We start from the raw sequence: 26,602 nt of genomic DNA, 5'->3' as shown, positions 1-26,602 counted from the left end.
AAGCCCTTGTAAATATGCCCCTTCATTTTTAGACTCTAGCTACACCTCGGTTCTGCCCTCTAATTTGAATGATGGGAGGGCAGGCTCTGAGCCTGGTGGATAGCATCCACCAGTGACACATTAGGCTACAGTTCGTCATGCCTACCTGTTGGTGTACCAGCAGTACCCTGTGAGCTAGTAGAACAGCTAATCATTCTCCTCTGTTGTGACCAACAATGTAAACAAACTAACATCAAGCAGACCAGCTCTTCTGTATCGCACAACATGAAAATGTGTGTAGTAATCGAAAGAAAGGTTCTTCCACCTCGGGCGTGAGGGGTGTAATAGAACAACACCAGCTCCTAATATTTTCACAATACATTAGAAGCTGAATTAAGCCTATTTGAACGAATCCTCCCATATACAGATATATCATTCCACCAAGACCTTTGTTATTTGCAGTGAAAGTGGTTCATCTGCCCTCTTCTAATACACTTCCTAACCCTCATGAGTAATGACAGAATCTGCGATATTCAGCTATATGTGTTAGCCATCATGCATACTGGCCTCTGTTTGACAAGAGCTAAGTGTAAAAGGGCCTTTTGTACTTTCCATATACTTCTGATATTTGCAGCAATGAGTGTGGTCCAAACTATGGCACAACTACCAGAGAAATAAACGAGGTAAAAACAACAAATTACCACAAACTGAATCTGTAACATGAGCCTAGATTTACCATTTTCTAAATTTGGTTCCAAACTGCAGGAAAAGGCAATACACGATTTAAATAAATAATATACCTTTGGCGAAGCTAATGATGCGAAATACTTGAAATCGTGTTCTCTGATTTCTAGCTCAGGCAATGACTTCCACCTGCAACCAAAACAAAACATTAACTGTAGGACACTAAGGAAGTGTAAAGAGATCTGAATACAAGCTGCCAACTATATACAATATTACATATGTCATATGTCGTGAACAAAATTGTAAGGCCTATTAATCGACATAATTGCCAACTACACATTTTATTGGATTTTTTACCTCTCTAACCCTCAATACTGGATGTTAAATATTAACGAATGAATTGCATTAAGATAGGAGTGAATAAACAACTGATACTACTAAAGGCCAAAATCTGATAGCCAAATATATCCACTAATACATTATTCGAATAATAAGACTACAATTTACCATGTAATTCTGGTGAAGTTTTACGTTAAATTAGTGGCCTACAATTTTTTTTAATTTACACAACCTGCTAAAATGTCTAACTAATAACTTTCAATACTGCCTGGCACATTAGAAGTAAATGAGTGTTTTTGTGATTAAACTCAAAGATAATAGGAGAAATATACTATTTCTTTTTTTTTATCATCTGTTTTTATTAGTTTTTCCAAACACCAGTACAGAAATTCGGTACATTAACACACGAGTTCCCTGATTGTAACAACATTGCGTAGCGCACATAATAGGAACATAGTTGGGTCGCAGCATGGAAACTCCACCCAGCTGCATTGAACCCCTAATAAGGCACAAATCTCAGACATTAATATGTGCAGCCCTGCATTCCCCCACATGGGCACATCAGGATACCCCGTTGAGTCCCTCAGCCGAATCCACAGATACTATCCAAAAACAATAATGAAACAAACTTAGAAAGCCTCAACCACCTCAAAAGTAGACCAGCTCCATTGTTCCTATCACTGTCCCTGCCCCCCGTGTGGCCCCCCCTCCTCCGATGATATGTAGTGAGGGAACTGCGGCACATAATCGTGTGTTCAGGTGCGTATTCCCACATCGCTCAATGTAGGTGTAAGTTGTGTGTGGAACCCTACGAGGTCACTCCGACGGATCTCCTGTTGCCCGTCGTGGCATCGACCCCCCCCCACCTGCTCATCCCTCCCATCCCCCTCCTCAGCCTGAGCGCCTGAAGTAGCTCTTCCCACTGCGCGGCTATGGGCGTCTTCCTCAACCCTAGTTTCTCCTCCCGTCTACTGGCAGTTCCCTCCGCTCCGGCCCATGCAGTAAGCGAGTGCCTCCACGCCCACGGATGGGGCGGGTCCTGCGCCTTCCACCTCCTGGTTATGAGGCGCTTTGCGACCGTAAGCCCTAAATCCAGAAACCTAGACTTCACCTTAGTTGTGTGTGTCCTGCGAAAATGATGCAGTAGGTAGACCACCCATTCAAATGATATATCCGGTCCCGTTATAATATGCAGGGAGTCGTGAATTGTACGCCAGTAGGTGTGCAATTTGCAGCAGCCCCACAGCATGTGTATGAGATCGGCCCCTGGTTCAGCACATCTAGGACACCTAGCGTCCGTGTGACGGTAGTAACTGTTAAGAACCGCGGGAGTGAGATATGCCCTATGTATAACGAATAATTGTATCTGGCGGAGGCGCATGTTTCTGGGGATGCACACCAGGCCTTTCAGTATGTGTTCCCAATCTTTATCTGTCAACTGCCTCCCCAGGTCTGCGTCCCATTTGTGCCTAAGCGGCTCTAGATTAATCGCCGTGTGCGTCCTCAATGATGCCGCAAACCACCGAATCAGATGGTGGCCCCTTCCCATGACGTGCAAGTACTGTATAGTAAGGTGCTGGCTGGGCTCCACGGCCATGTCACCCCACCGAGCAACCAAAGTCCTAACTAAGGAGTGATAAGTCAGGAATTGTCCGGGCGGTAGTCCCCCCTCCTCCACCAGCAAGTCGCACGGAAGGAGCGCTCCGTCACGGTACAGATCTCCTAGAGTCCGAAATCTGCCTCTCGCCACTGTGGGAGTGCAAGGGAGGTAAGCGGTCCCACTCCACTGGGGGTGCCCTCCAATGGCAGCGCTGGCGCATACGGGAGCACGTGCAGAGTAAGGAATAGGCTCCTGCGGAAACATCGATACGCCACCGCAAGGAGGAGCGGGGCTGGGGTTACACTTCTGGAGGCCGGGTGGAAGAGCACCAACAACTGCTCAAGTGTGTACGGTGGGCCCATGGACGCAGTGTCCTCGTGGCCCCCATCCGCAAACCAGCACGCTATTCACTGCAGCTGGGCCGCTAGGTAATAATGCTCAAAACTGGGTACAGCCAAACCTCCCTGGTCCGTAGGGAGGTATAGTTTCTTAAGGGACATCCTGTGTCGGCTATTCCCCCAGATGAAGTCCCGAAGGAGTTGCGACAACTTAGCGAAGAAGGCTGCTGGGATGTAAAGAGGTAGGTTAGCGAAGTAGTATAGAAGCCGCGGGAGGATCACCATTTTGGACAGCGCCACTCTGCCCGTGACCATAAGCGGAAGCGTGTTCCAGAAGCATACCTGAGATTTAATGGTCGTGAAGGCCCTGCCCAGATTGCCATCCAGTAGGTCTGCCGGTTGACGGTAAATGCGGAGTCCCAGGTATCGGAAGGCGTCACCCCTCCACTGTACTCTGGTGCCATTTAAGACATATCCAGGGTCCTGTCTCCCCTCGCCGAACGCGTAGAGGCAAGATTTGCTGGTGTTCACCCGGAGTCCCGAGAGGGCAGCAAAATCACGCAGGGTGTGGGCCAGCTGAGGTGGAATGTCATCGACGTCCCGTACATACACCAACAGGTCGTCTGCATAGAGTGACACCTGATGTACAGCGTCCCCTAGTGGTATGCCAGCCCCCATCCGCTCTCGTATAGCCGCTGCCAGGGGCTCTATCACCAGAGCGAACAGGAGCTGCGACAGTGGGCATCCCTGTCGGGTTCCCCTGCAGATCAGTATGGCGTCGGAGATATACGGTCCCAGTCGCACCCGCACCGTAGGATCTTTATAGAGGAGACCCACCATTTGTAGGAACCCCAAGCCAAGGTCGAATCTCAGCAGAAGTGCCGAGAGATACCGCCATTCCAGGCAATCAAATACCTTTTCCAGATCTAGTATTAGGCAGCCTGCCCTGGGCCACTCCCGTGTACTGTCTGCCGCCACCCTTTGGCACAAACCCATTCTGGTCCGTATGGACTAAGTGTGTAACCACTGGCGCCAAACGCTCCGCCAGCACCTTAGCTAGGATCTTGCAGTCAGTGTTAAGGAGCGCCAGCGGGCGGTAAGAGCCTAGGTCCGTCGGGTCCCGATCCGGCTTGGGTAGAGACACCAAATAGGCCTAACTCATCGAGGGAGGTAGTGCGCCCGCCTCAACCGCCGCCCTATATACCCTGAGGAGGTGTGGCACTGGATGTTCACAATAGGTTTTATAGAACTCCGTAGGCAGCCCGTCGGGGCCCGGAGTTTTTCCAGATGCCATAGAGGATATGGCGTCCCCTATCTCCTCCAGTGTAAGAGGACAGTTGAGGGCCTCCACCTGTTCTGCAGTGACCGTAGGCAGTTGCGCCTGTCCAATAAACCGCTCGAGATCATCCCCGAGCAGTGACCTCGCGCACGATACAGTTGTGCATAGTGGTCTGTCATGACCCTATGAATTTCCCGGTGGGTGCACCTGAGCTCTCCCTCCGGCATACGTATCGCCGCAACCGGGGCTCGTGTGGTCTCCTGTTTCAAGAGCCAGGCTAGCAGCCGACCTGCCCTGTCAGCCGATGCATGCGTGCGGGCCGTGTGTGCCGCATAATTCAGACACCTCAGGCGCTCCAGGAGCTCAGCATGATTGGCGCGCAGATCTGCCAACTGTTGTGCCCGTTCACCGCCCCCCTCCCCTTCCCGCTCGTGTTGCAGCAGCCGGGATTCAAGACGGGTAAGCGACCCCGCTAGCTGTCTCCGCATATTCCATGTGGTCCCTAAACAATGACCGCGAATCACTACTTTAAGCGCATCCCATTCCACCCGCACGTCGCTCTCTGTGCCCTCATTGAGTTCGTAATAGGAGAGGAGCGCGTTTTCCACTGAAGAGCGGAAGTCCGGATCCTCCAGCGCCATAGGCTGGAGTCGCCACGTGGGTATGGGAGGACGACCCGCTTCCCAGCTAAGTCGGAGCCTCAGGGGGTTATGATCAGAGGGTGTGCGCCCCAAGTATTCTGCGTTCGCCACCAGCGGCAGCAGCGCCGGGGATCGCACTATCCTATCCAACCGCACGTGCAGGTCATGTGTAGGGGAGTAATATGAATAAATTCGATCTGTAGGGCACAGGGTACGCCAGTTATCCAGCACCCCCCATTGCGAAAGCCAGGCGACCAACGCGCGGGCCGTGGAGGCAGCGGACGTCGCACGGAGCGGAGGGAACAACCTGCCTAGATGCACATCCAAGACAGAGTTAAAGTCCCCTCCAATCAGCCAGGGGAGTCCGGCGTACGGCGTACGGCGTTAATGCCAGTGCCAGACGTGCGAGAAACGGTATTTGGTCAACGTTCGGGGCATAGATCGAAGCCAGTAGTACAGATTGGCCATTCAGCGTTCCCCGTACCAACGTGTACCTACCCTCAGTGTCCACAGACACGTCTTCGCTAACAAACGGGACGCCCGCTCTGACCCACACAAGGGTGCCCCTGGCATGCGCCGAGTACACCGTGCCATACACTTGGCCTCTCCAGCGCCGTCGCAACTTCTCTAACTCGGACTGTGTCATGTGCGTCTCCTGTAATAGTGCGATGCCGGCTGAGTGGCGCTGTAAGTAGGCGAAAACGGAGTACCTCCGCGTGGGAGTGTGCATACCCCGTATGTTCCACGTAATAATGTTAACACGTGTCATGGCGCAGCTGTGTTATGTCGGGGGGGACCAGGCTCGGGGTTGGTGGCAGCCGGTTTGCGCTGCAGTGAAGGAAGGGAGCTGTGATCTGAGGTAACAATATCAACATAACAATAACAAATATTTAACGGCTGGGGCGAATCGCACGAGTGTGTCCGTCCAAACTTACGTAACCCTACGTGGGTGAAAACTAGGTCAGGGTGTGACCTGGGGGAAGTGGCGTGTGGATGAAAGCTCTCCGTCGCTGTCCCCATGTGCCATCCAAGTGTGGTGGGCCGCTAAGGAGTGTTACCCAGTGGTGAGCGGTGCGATTAGTGAGGCGCAGGCAAAGTCCCCGGGAACCACCCCCATCTACCGTTCCCCCTTGGGAAGACCCAACATGAACAAGCAGCTGTGACCACAACAGTTCCCCCTCCCAGATGGGTAGGACCACTAGGCTAGTTCCAGGACCCAGGCTCTCCCTCCGCCCCACCCATGGACATCAGCCAACTTCGAGATACTTGCACAAGCGATAGTCCTCAGGCCATCTCTCAGTCCAGGATACCATCCGCAGTCTGTGGGGTAACCACCGGCCCACCGAAAGCTTCAGAGAGGGATGTCGTCGGAGACGTTGACCCGCTCACTAGCACCTCGGACCGCACCTCTTGATCCGATGAGTCCACCTGACTCGGACTGGCCAGTGTCGTGACCGCCCTTTAGCACATTCCGATGCTCCTGTCGAATTTTCTCCGGTGTTGGGGCCGCTGACCGCGCCGACATCTCGTGTATTGTTCTAAGCCATTTACGATGCCTGTCTCCCCTACTGGGGTGGGCTCCGTCGCCCGGGTCAGCCGGTCTCTGCCCAGTCCATAGTCCCTTTTCCTCTAGCCAGTTCCAGACCTCCGCTGGGGAGTCAAAATAATGGGTCTTCCCTTTATCCACCACACGCAATTTAGCAGGGAACAGCAGTGAGTATGGCAGCGCCAGCTCGCGAAGTTGGCGTTTCACCGCCATGTAATTATTTCTGCGGCGCTGCACCAGCGCGGTGTAGTCCGGGAAAAGCATCACTTGACTGCCGCTCACCGAAAGACCATTCATGTTACGGACCTCCCTGAGGATGGCGTCCCTATCTCTATAGTTCAGCAGCTTGAACAGGAATGGGCGCGGCCGGGCTCCCGGTGGCGGCTTTTGGGCAGGCACACGATGAGCTCTTTCCACCGCAAAGTGGGTCGACAGCTTCCCAGGCGGCAGGGCTGCACGCAGCCAGTCATCCACGTATTGCTCCGGGTTTCGCCCTTCTTCTCCCTCCGGCAGGCCCACGGCGCGGACATTATTGCGGCGGGAGCGCCCTTCTGCATCTTCCGCCCTGTCTTCTAGGGCGTGGATACGATCCAACATGTCTTGTAGAACAGCAGCGTGACTGCGAGTGACCGGCTGCAGCTCCATCAGTGTTTGCCCCTGGGTGGCAACCGTGTCCGCCAGCCTGCGGTGGTCTGCATGAAGGAGCGTGAAGTCTGAGGTGACCTTATCAATGCGATTCTCCAGTGACGTCCTAGTGTGCTCCAAGGTTGTCCCTATTCTCTCCACTGCAGCCAGCACAGAGTCCATCTTGGCCGCCAGCGCCGCAGATGATGTCGGTCCCTCCTCCATCCCCTCTTGATGGCGGGCGCGATCAGAAGTCGGTGCCTGCTGCGGGCCCTGCTGCAGCCTGGCACGCATGCGGCCCATCACTAGTTGCTGCGCCGTGGGCATCCGCCACCAATCGCCAGAAGACTAGGTGCACCCGCGACGTCCTCTTACCAACCGCCCCAGGGCAGCCGCCATCAGACTGTGATCGGTATGCACCTGGCCAGCGCCCCCAGGGAAGGCCCACCAGGTCCGGCAGCACAGGATTTGCCACACGCGGCCAGCCGCAGGCAGAATTTGCCAGTGGAGTCCGCAACAGGTTCCAGAAGCTGGCCAGCCCCCTTGTGTGCCCCCCGACACCGCTTCCTCGTTAAGGGACCACGATCCAGTCCCCCTGGTCTGCAGTCACGGTATCTCACCCGGTGGGATCCAGGCGGGGCAGCGCACCTCAGTACGCAAAAGGCAATCGCAGCCCGGGGCGGCTAGCAGCGGCCAGGCAGGATCTCCCCAGTCAGAGGCACCGGAGCCCCCCCACGGGGCGGATCTCCAGGCGTATCCTCGCCCTCCGCCGACTTCTCTTCACCGCAGGCGCCGGTCCCCCAACTTCTCGCAGCAGCACAGCCAACAGCTCCCGTCGCAGGCCCAGCGCCCATGGCGGCGCACCGGGGCAACAGCAGCCGCTCCCCAGCGCCTCCCGCCGACTCTCTCCTTCAGCCTGAAGCGCAGTGGCGACGGGCCCACCTCTTTATGTGTCCCACGGTGTCGGATGCCCACGCGCCCCCCTCTCAGCCCCACTGTCCTCACCGCACTGAGCTGGCAGTGCCGGGCACCCGCAGGGGGCCGCCTTCACCCGTTCCTTCTCGCGTGGCAAAGGGGGCCGTCCACCGCCTCTCCCGTCACGATGCAGTCGCCTCCGGAGGTTCCCTGGCTGAGGCGCCGTGCGGTGCGCAGTCCCAGCAGGCAGATCGCAAGATGGCCGCCGCCACCCGGGTTCCACGTCTCCCTGCTGCTCCCAGCGCCAGTCCGATGCGTCCGGTTCCCGGCAGTCCGCAAGTGCGTGAATTTCTGCAGCCCCCAGCGGGTGTATACCGCCAATCACCTCCTCCGGTCACAGCGCCCAAATGTACCGCTCCCAGGGTCCGGTCCTCACGTCTCCCGGCACCGGGACGCCCCCTTCATTGGCAGTGTGTCACAGGGCGCTTCCCAGCGCCTCCAGCGCCGCAATGCCAGTGCGCCCGCAGACTCCTCCACCACCTCCACGCCGCGGCTTCTGTAGCCGGGGGGAGATCGCCCCTACGAGCCGCTCGCCCTCAATCAGCAATTGCCTCCGCTCCGCGGCTATCTCCGGCTGCCAATTCTCCGGGGGAGAGCCTCACGGCCCTCACGGCCCACCGTCACTCACTGCTCTCCGGCCCGGGCGACTCCGATGCTCCGCAGCCCATTCTCCGTCGCCGCGGTTCTTCAGGACTTCACCGGCACCCCCGTCACCCCACAGCACCTTGCCGCCGGTATTCTTGACGAAGGCAGCACCTCAGGATCGCCAACTACAGGATAAGTCGGGGAAAAGGTAGCGGAGCTCTACAAGATCGCGTCCGCCATTGTGGCTCGCTAGCCACGCCCCCCTAGGAGAAATATACTATTCTGGTGCATGCCCTCAGCACACCACGGGTCCTCCCTACCTCTGCAAATCAGAGCACTCTTTTCCTCAGTTCTTGATTTTCCCTAGAAACTGAAGAGCTGGCTCTTCACCAAGCCCTGACACTGGCTGGACCCATATCGCTCTAGAATATCTTCCCAGACATAGCATAACATAACATAACAACATAACATAACATACATAACATAACATAACATTGCAAACAAATGTAAAGTATGTCCAGCATTCATGCAGCCACGGTGCAAGCTTTCCTAAAAAACAAGGAACAGCGTGTGCAGCAGCTATGCAAGATTTACCTCAAATACAGACCAGGTAGATTCAAGAAAGCAACAGTGCAGGTTCTTCTCAGCGTAAAACAGGCACAGCCAGGAAGCATTAATGCAAGCTTACTTCAAAGATAATACAGGGGTAATATAAAGTAAACCATGAAGTGATGGATCTACTGAGGGAACCATTGAAGGTGTGCACCTGCTAGCGGGCCTTTTTTTTCTTTCCAGTGGTCCCAGAGAGAGGGTGGAAGCAAACGCCTAGTCTGGGGTCTTTTTTACTCCTAACACTATAAATAGGTGAGGGTATGTTGGCAGAAGCCTGCTTGGAGAGTAGTGCACTGGCCTCCTGCCAGAGAATCATTCATCTCAGAATTCACCTTTAAGGCTCTTTACAGCCACCCAGGCCTACATTCTTTCTACTACTGAATAATGAGGATAGTGAGAGTCTCTTAGCAGGCTGATAAAAGGCCCCTCAGATTGCTATATCAGATTTTCTGTTACCTCTGTAATGGCTTTAGCAGGCCCTCACATTACTTCATCTACACCTTAAAGACCCTCATCCAGACATCACAGACATTTATCCGTGCAGCTGTGTCTTAGAGAGGTCAAGCTACACTTCAGACAACTAAACATAAGTCATAGACCACTTCATCCTGAAACACCCTAAGGTGGCCCTTGGACAGTCCATAGTGACCAACAATCAACTATTACAAACTCACAGCTGCATGTATTTCCTCCCCTGTCCCCAAACACAGGTGTTCCTCAGATCCCCTTTGTCAGCACTAAACACCACGCTGCTGATGCTTCACTCTACCAAGGTCCGGCTTTCCCTAAGACACTCTGAAGCTACCATCATTAGGCCACAACAGGTAACCCATTGCTGGCTCTCAAAGTACTAAAGAGACCCTTAATCTTCCTCAGAGATTCTTACTCAGTCAGCTCTCACATACTCTCTGCTTGCCATCATAGACCCTGGGTCAGCCATCAGAACCACTGGCACTGACAGATCTCAGAACCTTTGAGGCCTGCTCTCCTGTCTCATAGAGCCTGACATCCTGTCTTTGAAATCATCTCTTCCACTACTATGACCATCTCTGTTGATTTTCAGATATCAGCAGCAGGTCTGACTTGGAGCACCAATACATGTTTAAAACCTCCTCAGTGGGTGCCTCATTCCTTTAGACACCACTATTTCCCGCAGAAACATTCCTGGCCTTCATGACCTACAGTTGCTCCAACTCGCCTGCTCCTAGCTCCCCAACCCACTGACAACTCAGGCACCTCCATACTCTTTTTAGCCAGGCATTCCTCAATACTGCAGATCCCAGGGCACTATTACTTTAAGAACACTCTGTTCTTTAAGTCCAACCCACAGGAAAGTGCACTGCCTCTCTGCAGCAAACACACACACACACACACACACACTATTATACTTGTTTTCTATTATATCACATTTTACCAGAGTGTTGCAGTTTAGTCACAATGTTAATGTGCTTTGTGAGGCATGTAACCTGCAGGTGATAGCTTCCAAACCTACTGAAATACCTCAGTGTGTTTCTTCAGTTGTTGTGTAGAACATGGTGGAAGCGGCAGGTTCCAATTTTGATCAAGGGAAATAGTTAGGAGATGTAACACCTGCTCACAAATCTACATATTGCCTATTTGATATACACTTGTGTTTCTGAAAGGCTTAATCAAAGCTTAACTGTTCAAACATTGAAAAAATCAAGGCCACTAAATTGGGTAGTAATATCATTAGGGTGTCAGCAACAATTTAGGCCCTAACCCCCAGTCTCATAGCAAGTTTCACTTTCGACTGCTGCATTACAATGCAGGCGGTGGAAAGTGAAACCGGCTGGTCATTCTGGCTGGATTCCCATGGCCTCAAGGAGCCAGTCGGCCAGTCGGAGGCCTGCCTGTAATCCCTATTGATGGCCTTTCTGCCGTAGGGATTACGATGTCGGTTTCTGACAGGCTTTCCATGACTGGCTTTCAGACATGGAAAGCCTGCCGGAAAGTGACATTGGGTGCCCCTAGCAGGTCCACTTCACCCTGCATCCTCCAGTTGGGGTCCGAGGGGACTCCTATGGTGCCCCCGTTAGTCTCTGCACCTCATGGCAGGCACTTCAGGGGGCCTGCCACATGGTGCAGGGATGAACAGATTCTCCCATTTCTCTATGGGAGCTTGTGCTGTGGCCGGTTTACGGGCACAGCACAAGCTACCATAGACAAATGGGAGTACCATGTGCGGTCGCATTGAAATTGCGGTGTCGGTCGGACACAGCAATTACACCCTTAGTTGGTAATGTGGTTTATGAAAAGAATAATTTGTAGTTTAAGGATACCTGTGGATATGCACATGATACATTAAATATTATTCATGTGATGTAACTATTTTCCATTTCATCAATCCTCTTTTTTTTTTTAAACACATTCCTATCTTGGTTCATCTCTTTGAGTGGAAATAACACTCAGAGCACAGCTTTGTTTCTAGATAACCTGCAGAAACACCTACTCGCTTGGCCTATTAAAACATAGTTAGAACTAAATTTTCTTTATTGAGATGCATAAGCCAGTTGCATTATGGTTATATTTGCTATCTTTGAAGGGGTGCTGCTGAAGAGCGATTTATTTATTTACATGTATTGTAAAGCACAGGTTTGTGACAGAAGCCACACTGTAGCACTGTTGCGGTTTGGATGGAAAGTTCATTCGAAAACCCTACTACCATCCGCCACCAAAAAGATAAGACCATGTTGGTTGGTCAGGACCCCTAGAAGATTACTCAGAAGCTGACTTCCTTGAATGGACCTTTGAGATCTTTGTGGCTCTCTCCCTCATGCTGAGGGAAGGGGGATTATACATGCATCAAAAGGGACAGTAATATTTCTCTGAAAGTATTTGTTTTCAGATTTTTTTCAATGAAGTTAGGTTAGGACAGTTCCCACCATGTAATAATAATAATAGGTACATTTATTGTTGATTAATTCAAATCTTAAAATATACATTCATAAAAAATTATGTTTAAAAAATAAAATATTTTACCTACACATAGGCACATAAAAAGGTACATTCAAATTACTGTATAAAATAAATTTAAAAATCCTAAAATGCCAGCTGCCAGGTTTCTGCAAGTGACAAAATTATATACGATCATTTATTTTATTCTCTCTGGGCCCTCACGTTCAGTTCATTAATGCCAACTGAAAAAATGTAAAGTTACCATCTCTGTTTGTGAGTATCTAGTCACCTCATCTAATTAGTTCAGCCAATACCTGCAGTGATTTTAGGCTGGAATGAGATAATAGAGATCCAGTTTTTTAGTCACAAGTTTTAGAAACTTAGTAAAAGTGCAATTCAGAAATATATCTGACGTTTGAAGACATGCTGTCACTGCTGATCTCCATGTAGAAATACACCGTTTATTAAAGGGTTTCTTTAATATCCTCCTTCATTCTTCCAATAATGCAGGGCAGAGACAAACTAAGTGAGTAATATTTTCCTCTCTATTTTTACATACTCTGCAGCATGTGGTTTTTGTTACTCACTGCAAATGCATATCATGATCCAGGCCTGGTAAAAGACCGAATCGTGCTCCAGTGAAAACAGTTTTTTGCTTCATAGACCAACCAGTCTCTAGATAGGCTGTAAGTTAAAAGATTGCTGAAGAGTCTCCTTGTCTTTTCCCAGCGTGTGGCGGCTCTGAATTCCAAAGCTGGTTGTCCAAAACTTTGATCAATTGCCCTTCATTCTTCTTGAGTTTGTAAGTGGTTTGTGTGAGCAGGCTTGGCTTACTTTACCTAAGGACACATTTCTGAAAAAAAGCCTGGAAACAAAGCCTGTCACCAATTGGATGCAAGCCCATCCATGCGCTGATGGCAGAATAAAGAAGTTTAAATTTAGTACTCTAACTGGCACATGCATCAAAGCTTTCTGCGATCGCAAATGGTGCGATTCGCAAAAATCGTCTGTTTGCGATCGCAAAATTAGCTTTTGCGATGCATCAAGGATCAAGGCTCTCGCAATTTGAGAATTCGCAATTAATTGCGAGTTCTCAAATTGCAATTGCATTTAAGGAATCGCATTTTGCGATTCCTTAAATGCAATACAAGAACCACTTTGAAGTAGCGATTTCGCTACTAGGGGGCGCAAATTATCATGAAGTTGAACTTCATGGTAATTTGCAAAAACTTTGAAAAATGCACTACAGTGCATTTTTCAAAGTTGTAGGTTACACACACATGTCCTTTCAACATGTGTGTGCGCAACATTTGTGCACAGATCAATTTAAGGGGTGCAACAGGGTGTCCTTTTGACACCCTTGCTCCCTTGAAATTGCGCTTGCAATTTCCCATTCATTTCCATGGGCCTACAGGCCCATAGGAATGAATGGGAAGCTATTCCTTATTTGAGACTCGCTATTTGCGAGTCGCAAATAAGGAATGTGTAGGAATCGCTGATATTATTGCGATTCCTACATGCATAGGATTTTGCGAGTCCCTAATTGCGAATCCTTAATATTCCGCAATTAAGGACTCGCAAAAACCTAGCTTGATGCATGTGCCTGTAAGCAACTGGGAGCCGAGGAAAATCCTTGAGGGTTTGAGAAAAGGTAGACCATTTTCTTTAAATTAAGACAACGTTTGGACGCTCGCTTTGTTTTTATATCTTTCTTTGTGGCTCCTACATAGACAGTGTTAGACAATAGTCAAGTCTTAATCACAGCAGGGCCCTGGTTAGTTCAATGCAATATGTAGTCTAGAGGAAGCAATAGCACTGCCGTTCTCAGTCGTCTAAGACAGAAGCTGGTATTCTTGATGACTACGGTGATTTGATGGCTAAAAGTAAGAATCTCATCAAACAACATTCCTACATCCTTGACTGCGTAGCATGGGTCCTAGTTCATTCTGTCAGGTGAATGGCAGGCTGTTTTCAGAATGACCTTCCTACCTTATTTTTGTCTTAGGGTGATGTAGATAGACAGAGGGAGCTTCTTTGCGTTGTTGCAGCGTTGTGGGTGGGGCATCGGAGCACGAAGCAAGAAGGACGGAGCCGGCAGCCAGGTGCCGGGGATCGGTAAAACGGTGTTTGTTTTTGGTCTGTAGTCTGCTCCCACGCCGAATAATTACCTAACTAAGGGCCAGATGTAGGTAACTTCAATTTAGCGAGTCCTTAATAGCGATTTTTACCGAATCGCTATTAAGGACTCGCTAAATGGAATGTAGGTAGGAATCGCTAAAATGTTAGCGATTCCTTAACATTCCTTAATAACGAATCGGTAATTGAGATTTGTTATTAAGGAATACCTACCCATTCATTCCTATGGGCTAGGAGGCTCATAGGAATGAATGGGAAGATATTCACTATTCGGTATTTTGCAAAGGAAATCGCTACTTACCATCAACTTGAAGTTGGTGGTAATAAGCGATTCCTTAAGGCTGAAGTGCACTAATTTTAGTGCTACATACATTGCATTTAAGGAATCGGTATTTCCGATTCCTTAAATACAAAAGCAAAATAAGGAATCACTATTTTGCGATTCCTTATTTTGCAAGTAGGTTTCAACTCACCTATATTGCACTCAGCCAAATACCGGTCGGTAACTCAGAAATTCTGCGAATTTCTGCGTTACCGCTTGGTATTTGGCCACCTACATCTGGCCCTAAGTCTGAGGGAGAAGTGGTTCGGACTGGACCGGGCTGCTGTTTGACCCGCGACCGGCAAACTTACGACCAGTAATTTCCCTGCAACCCGTCGTCGAGTAAAGCTCCTGCATTGAGCAGCATTGAGTTGCACTGAGCCACAGCCACCTGCTGCGAGTGAGGTGAGGACCCAGAGGCAGAGGGCGGTTGACAATCCTACAGCCTCCAGGGTGTCGTCCAGCTCATAGAACCACTAACAGGGGGGGGAGCGGGGGTTTGAACAAGCCAATAGTTTACTGTTTGCTGCCTGTCTGTTGCCTGCCTGCTTTTAGCCCCGGCCTCCCCCCCCATAACTCCCATAATTCTCAAATATCTCAAACATTATTTTGACTGGTATCTTTATTTGTATTTATGTATTTGAGAAGACCTGCCCCCCCCCCAAATCAGACAAACATCATGGGCAGCGGGCGTGTAGCCACAAGAGAGATTTAAAAAGCTGCAGAGAGAGGCCATTGGAGGCCCCCTCATCGTCATCATCATTTGCTGAGACTGCGAGTGTGGCAGCTGACAGTCAACATCCTCTGAGAGTGGCCCCCGGAGACCTACGGAGGCAGCCCGGTTAGTTCGGGTGCGGTCTGTGGGCTACCAAGGGAGCCCCACTCACTCATCACCCGTTATATACTAGTGCTGTTGAGAGATCGCATTCCTGCTACAGATACATACACTGGAATTATTACTCATTGTCATCTGCTGCAGTTACCGGTTATTTCCACGCCATTAAACTCCTAGTCAGGGAGAAGAGCTGGCAAATTATAAGACGACGTCGGGAGAAAACTTTAATACTGAGAACAGGTGAATTTGTGTTTCTCTGCCCCCACTGGACTCTAATGGCATATAAGAAACTTAGGACTAGAACTATCCACATGAAAGGAGTGGGCACCGAACAGCCCCTGACTAAAAGCAAATGCAAAGCCCTTCATATAGGAACTGTAACTGGAACCACTGGGATATCAAAAATGTCCTCAAGCCTATCAAAATTAAGCACCGCACTGGTAGAAGTCGACAAAGAGAAATTCTGAGAAAGTACTCCGTAATGGAGAATGAATCTTTAATATTAATAAATAATAGGGCTCCAGCAGAGGAACAAGAAAGTATTTGCCCTATCAAACATGTGAAAGGAGATCAATCATCAGAACGGCAGAGACAAAAGCCACAAAAGGCAGAGGAAATACCGCTCGCAATTTCAGTAAATGATTTTACCGTACCAGATATAATTACTAATTTATTTCCTCTTACAGAACCTCTTGAATCAACAAAGGAGACCCTGTTGATACTCAATAGTACCTCTAGCCACACTGCTGATAAAAAAGAAAATCTGTCTCAGTCACCAGACTTTCTGTTGTTCAATTCGTTGCACTCACTCAACAGACAAGATACAGTATCTAGTGCACTTTTCACTCTTCATTTTTTTTAGAATCTATACTGGCTCTAATGGAAAACTATATGGACAACTCTGATCAGATACTGGAAACCCAAACAGGTCTTCTTCAATACCTAGTAAATAAAAAGCAGGAAAAACAACTCAAATACAAAAAACAAGCTTCACCAATGAAATTAGAAAACACAGACGGGGAAGTAAGACAAAAAATGGCGCATTCTCCACCAACTAAATCATACTCTTCAATAAAGATTCAAAAATCTACGCAGACCACCAGGGCTGCTGGCAACAAAAACATAATTAAAGTGCCCCTCGCTGATAAAATTTACTCACTCCGGAAATTATTTAAGGAGTCTTCAAGTGACACCAACATAAAAGAAAGTATTTCATTCTTTCCAATCTTTGATCAGAAAAGAAACCAAACTTTGACAAGTCATATACCTGATAAGGAGGCAACAGTTACTTCTGAATCACCGATTGTATCAGAGACCGAATTGCAGCCAAAACAAAAGAGAATGAAATATAAAAGCAATCATAAAGATAAAGGGTGTAAGAAGAGAACAAAATGAAGACTATCTCAGCAATCCGCAAGGAAAATAAAATTCCCTCCCATTACGTCACCAGAAAGGGAAATGGAGGATAAGTCACAACTCTTAAAAACCCTAGAGATCGCCTTAACAAAAGATCATTCATTACGTGTGTATAACTCAAAAGCTCCAGTAGAACAATTAAATCCTCTTGCTCCAATTTCCACTTCAGGCATCCCAGCTGACCCCTTTCAGGCGAAAAAACTAGGCAAAGAAGTCTATTTGTCTCCAGGAAATTCAAATAAAAACTCAACTGCTTCCCGATTTGTTTTCTGTAGGAAATACACCTTTAAACTGTGGGTGAATACTAAACTTGTTGCAGAAAATTGACCTGCTTTACGGCCTTACACCTTCGGAAATAAAATTAGTGTCATTTCCAAATAAACCTTAGTTTACGATGGCAAATGTTGAATTTTGGTCTAAAGTGATACCTTCAATTATTTTAAAGAAGGATACCATTCACAAATATGGATTTGACATGGTCAAATTCAAGGAAAATCAAATTCGCCCAAAAAAACAAAACATACAAACAGACACTAGGACCACGTGTAGCACCCACATTCCACATAGTGCAAGTGCAAAAGCAATAGTACCTGGAGGAATACTAACTGTCTCTGTAAGTAACGGTGAGACGAATTTTGGACCTCACCCAAGAAAATCTTCAACCACAGCCCCATGATCTTTCCTGGTCTTGGATTTCTAAAAAACTGAATAGCTATAAGCTGGGCAAGGCAAACAAGCTTCCCTTTTAGCAGATCCTTAATTATTGCATCATGGAATATAGCCGGAAAAGACCCTGGAAAACTAGCATTGATTTTAGAAAACTCACCATCAATTGTGACTTTACAAGAGACATGGGCAATAGCATCCTTTGACCTAAAAGACTATATCATGTATGATCTCCCGGTGGAGGCAGTGGGAAGGGGCTAGGCAAAAGGAGGCCTTGCTATTTTACTGAAGGAAGATATATTTTGGGATCAGGAAGATGTTAATATGTGTCTGCCAAATATCCAATGTATAAAAATTAAGGATAAGAAAAAGATTGCTGACTCTATGCACGATCTCCTCATTTTTAAAGTTTATATCCCCCCTGGACCTGCGAATGACCATCTAATGATCAAAGTTTTTTCCAAAATTGACTCTATTATAGATTCCAAAGGATTCCCTTCAGTACTGATAACAGGGGACTTTGATGGGAACATTTCTAATAACCTATTGTCTGACTGGAGCACTTACGCATATGAGGATAAGTTATCAATTCCATCACTGCTATTCCCTTCAGAGATCAAGGCTGATAAAAGAGGGAAAATGTTAATCACCTCGGTGACGGCCTCAAATGGGCTTATACTAAACGGAAGGATGGAAGGGGATATTCCCGTGGCTTTTACCAGAAAGGGACAATCTAATACATTCCTTCTCGATTATGTAATCTGCAGTCTGGATCTCTATTGGATGATGCAAACCCTGAACGTTAAAACTGCAAAAGTAAGCAACCATGCAATTTTGTTACTGACAACTGAGATCCTGTTACAACCCTCTGATACATGGTCTCTGACACAACAAAATGCAACCATAGAAATCTACTCCAAGAACAGGCGAATAAAGTGGAACTCTAAATCAATTTCAAAAATAAATTCCGCTATCATATCTTCAATATTGACTAACGGAAGCACAGACGCTGACCCGATAACAGTCTATGAGAATATGTTTGCCAAGATAGTGGTACCATTGACCGCCCGCACAGTTAGGAGCGGGATGCTTAAGGGTCAATTTGCCCAAACCACACAGACAGCATAACCTCTAAGTTAAACAAATTGATTAGGCTTCAATTTGTAAATTATTCTGGAGATAGACGGAAAGAGGTTGTAAAGTTGAAAAAAGCATGTAAACGGCAGAAGGAGAAAACAAGGCGCACACAAACAGATAAAAACTGGGTGGACATTCAAACGGCAGTGATCCAAAAAAACTGTATGGGATTCTGGAGATTGTAGCAGAAGCAATAGGCACACGGATAGCTAGTAACTCCTCTCCAGTTACACCATCAGAGTGGGAAAAATATCTCCTTGAGCTCTATAATCCAAATCATTATGACTTGGCAAACTCAATACAACCTGGCTACAGAAAAGAAGAAATATTTCCTGATATGACAGCACCGTCAGCGAAAGAAATAGCACTACACATAAAAGCAGCAAGTCCAACTGCAGCAATAGGCCCAGATAAAATCCCGGTTAAGGTTCTCCAAAGCAACCCTGAAGACTGGAGCAAGTTATTGGCTCTGGTATTCTCCCACTGTCTTTCTACCGGGAGAATCCTAAAATCATGGCAAGGAAGCATTGTGATGCCCATCCTGAAAAAAGGATCTTGACTACTCCCCAATAACTACAGACAGATAGCCCTTTTGGATGCTACAGGGAATATCTTTGGTAGATGCGTGCTGAAACATCTGAAAGACTGGGCATTCTCTACAGGAGCGATACCAATAACCCAGGCTGGCTTTCGATCAAAGCACTCTGTGATGGATAACATCGCATTGTTACAAACAGTCATAGACAAATATGTATTAACGAATACGGAAATGGTCTATTGTGTTTTTGTCGATTTTACCAATGCCTTTGACCGTGTAGACAGGCCAACTCTATGGGATAAGCTACGGAAGCCTGGAATATCGAACAACTTGCTCACCATAATCATGGCATTACATTCTGTAACTTGGTGTAAAGTTCAGCTGGGGGGTGAAAAAGGGTTGACAGGGTCTATTGCTACGAGGAACGGCCTTAAGCAAGGCTGCGTTTTAGCTCCTATTTTATTTTCCTTATATTTAAGTGACCTCCCAGAGTGTTTACAAATAATTAATAATGTCCCACCCAAAATAGCCTCCTGCAATATGCACATTTTAATGTATGCAGAGGACGTAGTAATAATGGATCTTAAACCGGTAGGTTTACAGAGATATCTTAACACTTTAGATAAGTATGCTAACAACAATTATCTTATACCGAATACCTCTAAAACTAAAGTCTTCCCCTGTAGAGGTAGAACGCACTACCTGCACCATAATTTGATATTAGATAGGAAACCTCTAGAGGTTGTTAAAGAATATGTGTACCTGCGGAGAATCTTCACCCAGACCTTACAAAACGTGTCTCACATCGGACACATTAGCCTAAAGGCTGAAGCCCACGTTGGTGGACTATTGAGATTCTACTCCTCCTCAGACAACAGACATTTCGCTCCTATGCTTGAGGTCTACCACTCAAAGATACCACCAATATTACTATATGCTCTGGAACATATCCCGATTAAGGTATGGCACCGATTGACTATAAAAGAAGGGACCCTGTTGCGTAAATTGCTAAGAGTCAACCAGCCAGTACCTGTACAAGCAATTCGCCTTGAACTATATATAGAAAGCATGTATGCAAAAACTTTTATATATATGCTACGGTGGGCCTATGATCTATTACATGCAGATCAACGTACCATAAGCTATGTCCTGAAATTGGAGACTTTTAGAGACAATGCACTCTAGCACACGTTTAATAAAAACTTAAATATTGCACTGACTCAGTCTGGTTGCATGATTGCACTATTGAAATCTATGACCCACCTACATCCGAAGCTTTACCTAAAGAACTTGACCTCAAGATTAACCTATGAGTTAGATTTAGATCACTGTTCTCGGTTAGAACATTATGCACATTTTGCAGATAGTCAACAATATAAAACGGCACAATGGTACATACGTTTTTCATTAGAGCACATGGTCCGGCGTACCATAATTTTAATGAGGCTAAGGATCTTACCCCTGAGAACCATGACTTTTAAATGGGACAAATTGGATAATTCCACAGAAATTTGTGATTTATGTAATGGAGAACACCAGGACTTTTTACATGTGTTATTAATTTGCTCAAACTTGATTCTGGTAAAATACCGGCGCCGGCATGGGGCCCGATTCACAGAACTAACTTAAGACAAAATCCTAAACTTACTACCATTTTGGTATTCACAGAAGGCACTTACTCATTTTGGTATTCACAGAAGGCACTTACTCATTTCGGTATTCACAGAAGTTAGGAGTCCTAACTTTAGGACTCCTAAATGCCTTCTGTGAATACCGAAAGTCTTAAAATTAGGATTTTTCTCAGTTTAGTAGTAGTATAGTTAGGACTCCTAACTTTAGGACTCCTAAATGCCTTCTGTGAATACTGAAAGTCTTAAAATTAGGATTTGTCTCAATTTAGTAGTCCTAAGTTTAGGACTCCTAACTTTAGGACTCCTAAATGCCTTCTGTGAATACCGAAAGCCTTAAAATTAGGATTTTTCTCAGTTTAGTAGTGGTATAGTTAGGACTCCTAACTTTAGGACTGCTAAATGCCTTCTGTGAATACCGAAAGTCTTAAAATTAGGATTTTTCTCAATTTAGTAGTCCTAACTTTAGGACTCCTAACTTTAGGACTCCTAAATGCCTTCTGTGAATACCGAAAGCCTTAACATTAGGATGTTTCTCAGTTTAGTAGTAGTATAGTTAGGACTCCTAACTTTAGGACTCCTAAATGCCTTCTGTGAATACCGAAAGCCTTAAAATTGGGATTTTTCTCAATTTAGTAGTCCTAAGTTTAGACTTAGGACTACTAAATTGAGAAAAATCCTAATTTTAAGACTTTCGGTATTCACAGAAGGCATTTAGGAGTCCTAAAGTTAGGAGTCCTAACTATACTACTACTAAACTGAGAAAAATCCTAATTTTAAGACTTTCGGTATTCACAGAAGGCATTTAGGAGTCCTAAAGTTAGAACTCCTAACTTCTGTGAATACCGAAATGAGTAAGTGCCTTCTGTGAATACCAAAATGGTAGTAAGTTTAGGATTTTGTCTTAAATTAGTTCTGTGAATCGGGCCCCATATGTTTTAGACATAATCTCAGCTCTGCAAGAAGTTTAATTGAGTTTTGTAAATCTCCGCCAGATGAATTTACATAGGTTTTTAAAAATTCTTTTAAAACAGTTTTAATATTGAATAATACAACTGTTGTATTATTTTTTAATCATGTATTTGTTGACCTCAGTTGAGGTCTAAATCAAATTCAATACAAATTCTGAAATTCAGAGAGAGTTCTTTTCGTTCCTGGGGAAGATAAGATTCAGGCACAAAGACACATGTTTATACTAATCTTCTTTGCTGCCAATTCGAATGTGAAGTGGGATGTCTTCTGCATACACCTAGAACTGGATGGAGTGCTGTGACACCTCTGTTGGACTTTAGGAACTGCTTTACCTACTCCTTAAGCAATGTACAGGAATAAGCTGCCAGCCCCTCTTTTCTCCCCCGATTATTGACAATATGGAGAGCGATTTGGTGACTGTGGGTCTCATTTCGAAAGTGCATTACTAAAGATCTAATATTTCTGACCGCAGTAGGAACGCTCACACATTTGTGTGGTTTCAAAAATCTATGGGGCAGATTTACAAGCCCCTTGCACCTCATTTACGCTGCCGTTTCGTCACTTTTGTGACGCAGTGGCGGCGCAAATCCTGCACCATGGTGCGGAGTACTTACAACGTGACGCATCTGGGAGATGCGTCACGTTGTAAAGCCCTGTGCCACATGTAGGTGTTCCTGCGCAGGGTGGCGTTCCGGCACAGGAACGCCTCCTAAAAGTGGCTGAGTGAAATTTACAAGATTTCACTCAGTCACTTTTAGGCCCATGCTGCGTCAAAACCCTGCGGCTGCCTGAAGCAGGCGTAAGGATTGACGCAGCATTAACAAGATAGAGCCCCCCAGAGCATTGCTGGAGCTGCGTCGCGCTTGCGTTGCAACTCCAGCAATGCGCCACGTTTACGGCACAGATGCGTCACGCATCTGTGCCGTTTTTGCCCCATGGTGCGCCGCATTGTAAATGCGGCGCATCCATGTTGGCGGAGCTGTGGCGCACATTAACTGGCGCATCTCTGCTGATATGCAGGGATGCGCCAGTTATTGTAAATATGCCCCGTTATGTTCCAAGCATTAAATTAGGGTGCCTCATTGCAGCTGCCGCTGAGATTAACTGTATTAATTTTAGTGAGTATATACGTCCCATTTAAAGTTCGCTATCATGTTAACGTCGTTGTCTATGCAAGGGGTGATATCAACTTTGCTGATGATTCTTAGGGAACAAATTGTGCCCACATGCTCTAAAATTAAGGTTGATTTATTAGGGAACATATAATGAAAAATAGTCCCCCAAAAAAGTCAAGGCATAAAAGTATTTTTTTAAAGGATGGTACAAGAAGGGCAAAGGGAAGTGGTAGGTTGGATAGTCCCCGACTAGAAGAAATGGGGGAGAAAATAAAAACTTTTCAAAGCGGCAAGAGGAGTCTTATGGGCTGATTAATATGTTGGCATTAAGGATACTCTATTGCAACGGTGACCCAGTATCCTTCGCACCAACATAATGGTCCGCTCACTCGATTTAGATACGAGAGAGCCATAGTTTGGCTACAGCGTGACAACTGCGTCACCGCCATAGCATAACCTCTCCAACGGCCCAACAGAGTACGGGTCGTCAGAGAAATGCCTATATATCCACCCACACAATCAAGATGGACAGACTTATAGCCATTTCATTACTGTCCATCATCACCAGGCAAAACTGTCGGTTAAGGACTGTTAAATGCTAATAATGCCCCCTCACCATGTGAGATGACTTCTGTTTAGGGATTAAAAAAAAAAGAAAACTGTTCGGTGCAGGGCTGTGTCATGCTGATGCAACCCTGCCCCAAACAGCAAAATGCATTGGGAGGAACCATGGTGACAGCAGTTCCTGACAATGCAATATAAATGACTACCTGCTTGGCGATCATTTATAAATATGTCGGGGGTAATTTACTCCTTTCTCCTGGTGGAATGATTGGCTGTCTGCAAACTTGGAAATGAGGCCCTTAGTGTTGCTTTAGAGCTGAAAATTGCTCCTGCACTGTCGGACCCTAAATTTGCGTGAGCTTTTGTGAGTGGAATCATACATACCTCATGGGCTCAACATATGAAGAGGATGGCGGAGTTAGGAAAGTACACAGATTGGTTTGTTGAGAAATTACCAAAAAGAAGTAATTTGGCTGAGGGCAGTGGTAGATACCAAAATTGAGACTTGCTTTTGAATCTTTTCACCTGTTAAAGTGGTAGGGAATAATCTCAATGTGACAATAGAGGGTCAAAGAAGTTACTTTCAAGAACAAGGTAAATGTAGGGTACCACTTTTGCACTTGAAAGATTTGCAGGTAAAACACTAAAATTGTCTAAAAGTGCTCTAAGCATTCTAGGGCATTCCAGTTTCGACTCACATATCGTCAGTTAGTTCCAAAACCTTGTGACATCACCCTAACAAAGATTGATTTTCATTATGACTTTATGAAACTAATAGTTCACATGGATCATTTTTTTAAAGTGCAAAATGTAGTCTGTCAGTACAAGAGTGCTATTAATGCAATGCTTTACTATGAATCCATTTTCTTTCACTGAGGTGATGGAGACCCAGTTATGCTATGATAAGTGCTTACATGGTGTGCAGAAGAATGGTGGAAATACCCACACAGCACAGCAAGGATACAGGGTTTATGATAGAAGTACTGCAGAGAGAAATAGGTAATGCTGGAAGAAGGGTGCATGATGCTCACCTCACAGGAAGACATGACTCTGTCAATTTTAATTTTACTGAGGTTTTTTTTATGGTTGTTCCTAGGATTGGGCGTGGTTTTTCCATTCAAATCTAATGGTATGGATTGTTCATGGGCTTAATTGATTGCTTTGCAACTCTGAACTTTGGGGTTCGTCAGTGGCCCTTTCACAGTATTGTCACTGAAGGCTTGGATGATCGAGCAACTGCTCTTCCTTTGTTAAGTGAAATAACACTGGACCTGTATCTTGGTATCTCTTGTCATTGGTGTGGTCCTCAGTTGGTTTGCCTGTTGATGTACTTGAGATTTCCTGCTACTGAGTCTTAGAAAATCTGCTTGCCTCTAAAAATATGGTGAGTGTGGTAGGTAGGACACTCACAACACACAGGTGTCGAACTGTGGCTGAAAATTACACACCTAGAGGCAGATTTTCAAAACTTTCTTGCTGGTTTAGCGTCACAAAAGTGACGTTAACCAGCGCACATTTTTTTTGTGGCTATTTTCTTTCCGGTGCAAAACTAAAGCACTCTTTAAGTAGTGCAAAGCAGCTCGAAGCACTGCTCTGTGTTACTTTGCGCCGAGGGGGCATTACATGGGTGGTACATGGGCATTCCCATGCAACCACCCATGCCTTTTGACACAAAACCATATTTACAAATATTTGTAAACACGGTTTTGTGCCAAAAGTTAACGCCCCTTTAAAGGAGACGCTAGCAGGAGAAAGGCTTTCATTTCTCTGAGTTTTTCCGACTTTCCATGCGTACTGCACTGTGCAGCACGTATGCAAAATGAGAAAAGCGTTGCATCATACCTTGAACAGAATTTTGTACAGGAAGGGTACCCTTCCTGTACAAAATCTATGCTACACTCATGCACACACCCTGCAGTGCTAAGGTAGGTGCATGGTGCACAGCAGCTGAAATCAGCGCCGGCGTGAGGGAAAAGGGAGGAGAGAGCCATATCTCTGCAGATATGGCACTCTTCTGCTCCCTCCCTGTCGCGCAGTGCGGCGCAGCCTCGCAGGGGCTGTGCTGTGTTGCAAGACTTTTTTGAAAATCTCCCCCCAACTTGTTGCAGTCCCCCCCCAACTGTTTGCAATGGGATTGATGTACTAATTAATTGCACTACTAATGATTATTCGCAAGAGGACACAAAACCTTTTGCCTCATTAATATTAATTTTGCCCCGCAAACTAATGTCTGTGAACGAGGAGCTGGAGATTTGCCAGGGACATTCTTTTTTCTTATTTCGACATGATTTAAAGAAAAAATCAGGCCATATCCCTAACAGGCGTAAATGCTGTTTCTTTTAGAAAATGTTTTCCAGTCCGAAATGACATCGTGGGGGACATGCTTTGATCCTATAGACCACTTTTTGCTCTGCACCAACTAGGCTGGTAGGGACAATTCACAGCTTCCCCTCTGCGAATCAGATGATTCCCCAACTGAGGTGTTGGCATCTGAGCCATGGTTTGCAACCACAATTGTGGTTGCAAAGCATTAATAAATTACATCATTAACACTCAAATAGAAAGGAAGCACCCCTTCTGCACCCTCGCCTATATTTGATTGATACATACAGGTAGGAAATACTTTTCTAACATTTGAAGGGGGGTTCTACACGGCAAAACACTATTTTGCAGTCACAGAGCCTGTCGTTTTCCAATTTGCAGGCTTTGCACTCACACAGCAGTTTTGTACTGTCGTGTAGTTCCTCGGAATCCCCAGGACTTGCGCATTTTGGATGAGCTCAACTGAGGGCTTGGTGTCTGAACTGACTCCGGACAGCCCCACAGCATACGTCAGCTGTTAGACCAGCTAGCACTACAGTGCCACTACCACCTCCTGAATATTACAGTGGTGTAGGTAGTTTCTGTCAACCACTGAACATGACAATCCTGATTCCTCAGGGATTTTGGAAAACAGTACAGTACGTTTTGCTCAGTCACTTGTGCTTACTTGTTCTCAGGAAATACAGAGGATGGTGATTAGGACGTTTTCAATAAGTATTTATTGGTCCAGCGACAATCTTGTGTAAAACATATGCGCTGCGACAATCAGGAGGCAGAAGCATACAAAAGAAATCGCAAGTGCTAATATGGTAAACAGTAGATACATTTCTACC

The sequence above is a fragment of the Triturus cristatus genome, chromosome 6 (genome assembly GCF_964204655.1).
Source record: "Triturus cristatus chromosome 6, aTriCri1.1, whole genome shotgun sequence".
NCBI classification, from domain to species: Eukaryota; Metazoa; Chordata; class Amphibia; order Caudata; family Salamandridae; genus Triturus; species Triturus cristatus.
The sequence above is the reverse complement of the archived record's forward strand: the minus strand, read 5'-3'. Positions refer to the sequence as shown.